Here is a 6,494-nt window from a genome sequence, read left to right on the forward strand (position 1 = left end):
GAAGTCCTAACCTAAGTTTGCCTTGATTTTTAAAAAATTTCCTGTAGCTTCTGAAAACATCTTCAAAAATTAAAGATATACAAATTTTGACAGTTATAAATAAAGTACCAATTTGAAAATTTAGACTGAAAGAAAAGTGGAAGAAATATACCTAAAAGTTTAAAATGAAAAAAAAATTTTATCAGCTTCAGTTAAAGTCTAGTTTCCTGTTAAGTCAAGCTGGGGGGGTTGCTGCTTTAAGAAGGAATAACTGTATTGTCCCTTCAGAAATGATTGCATGCAAAATGTGTATTACCAATTTAGTTTTAAAGCCTTTGGTTAGCCTTCTGATACTAAAGGGACTTGTTTTAAAACTATCTTCATCCTTCTGAGAATCACCAGATTTCCAAACTCAGATGGTATAGAACCAAACTTTTGAAGATTTTTAAATAACATTAAAACTTCTGGCAATATGTCAGTTGTAGTGATATTCCATATATACTTCAAAACTGAACCCAAAAGGCTCAGTTTCAGTTTTTGTGGCTAATGCTATTGCTTAAAGTCTCTCTTTCCATTCCCTCTCTCCATAACTTTTCATCTCAGCTCTGAAATGGTTTGGCCTGACTCCTCTGAACTTAGTTTTTGTATATATATATTTCCACAGAAAGGAAAAATGCTTCTTCAGCCCAATCTTAAGGTTTGCAATGGCAGCCATAATATATTCACATGAATTAAGGCCTTTTCATTGTCAGTGATGATGGGTGTGAAATATCACGTACAAGCTGTTTTCAATTATCCAGATAGAAAAATCAATGGCGGCAGTTGGTGCTGCTCGGTGAGCTTTTCAGGAAGAGGTTTCAGCTGCTCTGGCTGCCAGCAGTGCTCATTCCTCTGACAGAGGCAATCAGGAGCACAACGCTCAACTCCGTTAGCAGTAGCCTCGGAGAAAAAGTACATACTTAATCACGAAATGTGAAGTGGCTGCTTAGGTTGTCAAGAGAAGGGTGAAGCTGAAGGAATGGAATTGTCTAGCTCCAACCCAAACCCGGGTCATATTTTCCATTCCATTTATCTTGTCTGGAAAAGAGGAGGGAGTACAGGGTGGATGAGCAGCGAATACTAAATATCATCCATGTGGTTCATGGCAGAACAGTGAGCTAGATGCTTGATTTAATAGGTCCACTCAAGAAAAATGAATCTCTCAGAGATTTATTAGTTCTATTGTGATTTTATTTTCAAAGAACACAGTGTTGACTGCAGGAGGTTGTGTCAGAAGCAGTTCCAGGAAACTCACTGGTATCAATTTATGGAACCAGGAATCCCATATCCGTGTCTCTGGTTGACTGTTATTTTTGGCCCTTATAAACCCTGTCTCTTGATATTAATTTCCTGCACAGTCCCCTCCCATACTGACTTTGGGTTTGTCCTTTTGCTAATAGGACATTAGCTGGTGTCAGCCGGTGGTGGTGTGAGAGGCCCTTGTACATCAGGGCTTGTCCTTTGGTGGGTTTCTTCTTCAAAGACAGCATCATAACGCCAAATCACAAGTTAGCCACATGGAGAGTCACATGGGAGAGAAAGATGTTTAGCCAGCCCCCTTCTGTTTTGGGCACCTCGGCTGAGACATTCATCGGATACATGATCGAAGGACATCTTGGAAGTTCTGGTCACAGATGACACCGAGTAGAACAGGCCTGGCAAGCCCTGACCAAACTATGGAATCCTGAGCAAATCAATGTCACTAAGTGTTGGGTGTTTGTAACATGGTAATAAAGAGTTGAATTAATTTCACTATCTGAAAAGAAATGGCCTAATTGGCTTGGTCACTTGTGGTCCATCCCCTTACAGGGTTCAGAACAGGAGGAGAAAATGTTAGATAACATTTTTTTAGCCCAATCAATACTTGAATTTGTAGTACTGGAGGGGGCAGGACTATCCCAGAGAGTCACAGAATTACGGAGTTGGAGCATCCTCAAAAACTATCCATTTGTATTTTTAACTCTCCCCTTTAAAAATTGAAGAAAAAAAGGGATCCAGAAAAGTTAAACTAGGACTAGATTCAGATCTTACAATTCTTCCAGCATCTGACCCCAGTGGTCTCCACCACATGCGTGGAAGAAAACTACTGCTAAAACATCAGGAACATGCTACATTGATGCAGTTTTGTTTGCATTATTGTACTGCATCTGCTAATGTTAATCTAAAGCCCCCAGATCCATGGTTGTACGCTATGGTTCTATACCCATAACAGAGAATAGAGTGCACGCTAATAACAAGAAAAGGGTGAGGGAGGCCTGGTAGAAAGTCAAGTAGTTTTTGCAGGAAACAGAAGAAATTACTTTATTGAGGGGGTTCAGGAAGGACCTGGTGAATGACACACTACCTTACTGTTCACATTCTAATCCAATTGGTAAGTTAAACATAAAATAAAAGAAAAACAAAAGTAAAACAAGACAAAACAAATAGGAGCCCAGACTTTCTTTGGTTAAAGCTGAGGCTGGGAGTGTGGCCCATGGGGACAGACAAGTGGGTTCCTATTCCTGGCTTCTGGCAAAACACAGCCCACAGGGTTTTAGAAAATTCCTCAAAATGAGACAAATGATTGGCTGGTTAGGAAAAGTTAATTTTTAAACATATATTATATCACTCCTTTAATAACATTTGGCCACATCACACATTTTGTGCGCAACTGTTAGGGATAAAATATTTGGTTGAGTGAGGCATTAGTGTGACTTATTAGGAATATATCTTATGCATTCAGTATTTCCTTATTCTGAAACATTATGATAGCAAAAAGGTGCTGTTAATGGGACCTTCTCCTTCCTGAGTCAGAGAAACAAACGTGAGTATATACAATATTTACGGGGGCCACTGAAGTGCACGCACTTCAGTGTGTTAGTAATCAAACCCAGGCTCTGAAATTCAGCATTAAAAACGACAGGGGCACCAACCCAGGTCGGCCTGAGTCCCTATGTTGGGCCTTTTGGGAAGAGATCATTACAGTTTGTTCATGACCTTGAAGGGAGGACCATCTGCCCAAGCCATGTGATAGCTGTAGAAGGTGTGTTTGTTGGTTACCCCATAACTTTCTGCAGACTCCATCTCCTTTGCCTGTCTCCCATTAAGGATACTGAAAAAAATCTTATCTTCAGTGTACTCAACCTGCATTCCAGGCAAGGTCATGGCTAATAACATGTAAGGGGGTGGGGTCATGTGGGAGCCTTTGGAAGGATTTATTCTTTCTCTGTGAGAAAGGGTTACTAAAGCCCCGGCCTGTGTGGCTCAGTTAGTTGGGCACCATCCCACAAACTGAAAGGTTGCCAGTTTGATTCCTGGTCAGGGCACATGCCTAGGTTGCAGGTTTGGTCCCCAGTCTGGGCACATGCAGGAGGCAACCAATTCATGTTTCCCTCCTTCTCTTTCTCTAGCCCTTCCCCTCCCTCTACAATCAGTTAAAAAGATTTTTTTAAAAAGAGATACCCAAGGAGGAACCCTCTGCCTGGCACCACCCCCAGAGACAGCCACTCTGTAGACATAGCCATGGGACATCAGGAGTCGGAGACACGAAAAAGGCTCAAAATGTGTGAGACGGTGAACCAATGCCAGCAACCACTTATTTCCAGAGTCTTGTTATACGAGACGTTGTTAGTCTGGTTTTCTGTTATTTGAAGCTGCAGGCATTTGTAACTATTTCTGAAACTGGAGGCCACACTATAGGATGGAAATCTGTCTGCTCATCTGGATTCCATTGTGGTTCTTCTCTAACAATCTACAGTTTCAAAGGTGAGTAGTTCTAATGATTCATTTCCCACAGATCAAAATGTTATGCTATGTGGCAGGAGTGTAATGGAGAATTGGGGCAGAAGGTGACTACAGAAGAACAGGGTGATCCTGGGTCAGGCCTGGCTCTAAGGGTGATCCTGGGTCAGGCCTGGCTCAAACCCCGGCTTGACCACTTCTTGCCAGGTGAGCTTATCTGAAAAATGGATAATGTGTCTTTTACCTCATAGGGCTGTGATAATTACATGTGGCATTTGCAATTTCCTTACCCTGGTGCCTGGAAGAGGAAAATAATTGCAGCCTGAATTAATTTATAAAATAAATGTTCACTTTTATATTGTCTTCTTCATACCAACCTGCACTTTCCCAGTTTTTCAGGGAAACTTTATTCTGCATCTACTTCTCAAATATACTTATTTTCCTCTTTTAACGAAATTTCCATGGGTGCCAAACTTTCTTCTTAGTGGTTATTCCAGTCCTTCAGATATTATACACAAACCAACCATCCCTTTCCTTCTTCCAAACTCGCCTTCACCGACCTAACTAGGATGAGGTCAAAATTAATATCCTGTAAGTGTAAAGTGGGCGGAGAAGGGCACGAGATAGGGACCTAAAATTAACCGGACACCAGTACTTAGCCCTACACATGCAAAAATAATGCTGGAGACATTTCAACCACTGGCAGGGGAGTGAAGGAGGAGTTAAGGTAGCAAATACAGACAACCAAACTAACAAACCCAAAGATAAAACAAGAAAGAAGACTTGCAGATATGCACATAATAAAAGAACGCAAAAGGTGAGAAGAGTGGAAGACACTGGAATTACAGGCTTTGGGCAACAGCAGAAATCTGCTTGCAAGTTTACTAAACATTTATTAGAATAATTGTTTAAATAGAGAATAGATGGCCACTAGCCTGGAGGGTAGGGCTGAGGGGTTCAGGTGGGAAAACAGGATTAATTTAGCTACCAGTGTTGTCATTTAAAGAGCAAATAACCAGATTTTTATTTAAACAAAGACATAACTTCCCTTTTCTCAGTTGCTTTGATATGAGGAACCACCAAAATATAGTTGCCTCCAACTGTGAGAAAAGTGAAAGAATTAACCATCAGCCAAGGTTCTTTTTTTTTCAGTTTAGATGTAGGAGCATCAGAAAGATAAATTAAACACTTCTCTTAAAAGGGCAAGATCTAGGTTAGAAAGATTTTTATTATAGGGCAGAGAGCTTCTTGTACAAATTGATTCGGGGAGGCATTGACACGGACTAATTAAAGCAAGCGAAAAAGATGTAAAAGGTGAATTTAAAATTGTCCGTTTGTGCCGTGATTTCTTCTAAACCTTCCTTAAATCATACATTCTCCACCTGAATTGCACACTCACCATTTCCAGAGATGGTCTAATTTCTAGGTGTCCAATCCTGTTCCCTGTCTCAAAGTGTGTCTCCATCGTCCACAGAGCTGGAATGTTAGGGGTCACTTGTGCTCATTTTCAATCATCTTTCACCACTTCTACCCAATCATCCACTGCTTCTTGTCAATTCTTTTATTAATGATCCGTTGTCCTTCCATTGCCCTTGACGTTTACTCATTCAGCCACCAGGATTTCCTGGATTACCTCATCTGGTTTTCCTGTTTCCCACTAACTCTTTCTACGCTGCCTACTCAATGAAGCCAGAGTGAGACCAGTAACGTGGAAATCTGATAGGTGCTACTCCATGGCTTAAATCATATCAAGGAATGCCTGCACAGTAAAATAAAATCTAACTTCCTTAAGAATGTTCTGACCCTCTTCATCTCTTTAGATTCGTCTCCTGTAATCTGCTCAGCTTCCTGTGTCATGGGGAACAATGCAAATCTAGAACCAGTGGTCAGTTGTACTGTTTCAGTGTGGCTATTCTTTCACACACATGCAGGAATAGAAAGGAGACTAGCTTGTATGTCTGTATATTGGCTTTTTACTTCAACCTAACCTTTTATTTTGTTGTGGAGATTTCCACCGAAATGTCTATGAGTGTCAATCAAACCTGTCACGCCATTAAATATAAACCGATTAGTCAGCAAGGTAATATGAGTGCCAAGAGTTTAATTTCTTAAAGCAATTACTCCTCATTTAAAGTGTGAAAGAATGCAAAATCTGAAAACGATAGGCTGGAGTATGTGAAGACAAAATTTGGAAGTGAGAGCATGTTGTGATTAAGTGAGGTAGTCACATTTCTCTTCATTTTCAATGTAGCGGGCTTCGCTTCACCTGGTACACTAGATACAGATTATACTCAACCGAATTCTTGGAAACTAAGTTTTCTTCTCCCATTTGTAATGAAAATGAACAAGTTGCAAATTGTGTATGCTCTGGTTCCAAGAGAATGAGGCCTTGGTGCTTGCCCAATGTGAATGGATGCCCAGAGGCAAGCACTCGAAAGCCACTGATTGGGGCACTCAGTTCCCACTAAATAATTCAGAATCTCTAATGGAAATCAGATCCACAGTTTCCCCAGTGGAGGAGCCGCTCTTCTGGGTTACCCAATATTCAGCCAGCTACTCAAGAGCTTTAGAGAACAACAATAATGTAAAAGGTAAAAAATATTTTAATGGCATTCATATTCTCTTGGGGTGCTTTCTCGGCATGAAGTTTCCCACTTCCTGACAGCCAATGCCATTGTGAAGAGATGAGGGAGAGGAAAAAAATCAATATTTAAATCTGAAACAGCCAGAAACTTCAGGGAGGGGTGCCAGGATTA

Source organism: Artibeus jamaicensis, unplaced genomic scaffold (genome assembly GCF_021234435.1).
Source record: "Artibeus jamaicensis isolate MK-2021 breed Jamaican fruit bat unplaced genomic scaffold, CSHL_Jam_final scaffold_3307, whole genome shotgun sequence".
In the NCBI taxonomy this organism is placed as follows: Eukaryota; Metazoa; Chordata; class Mammalia; order Chiroptera; family Phyllostomidae; genus Artibeus; species Artibeus jamaicensis.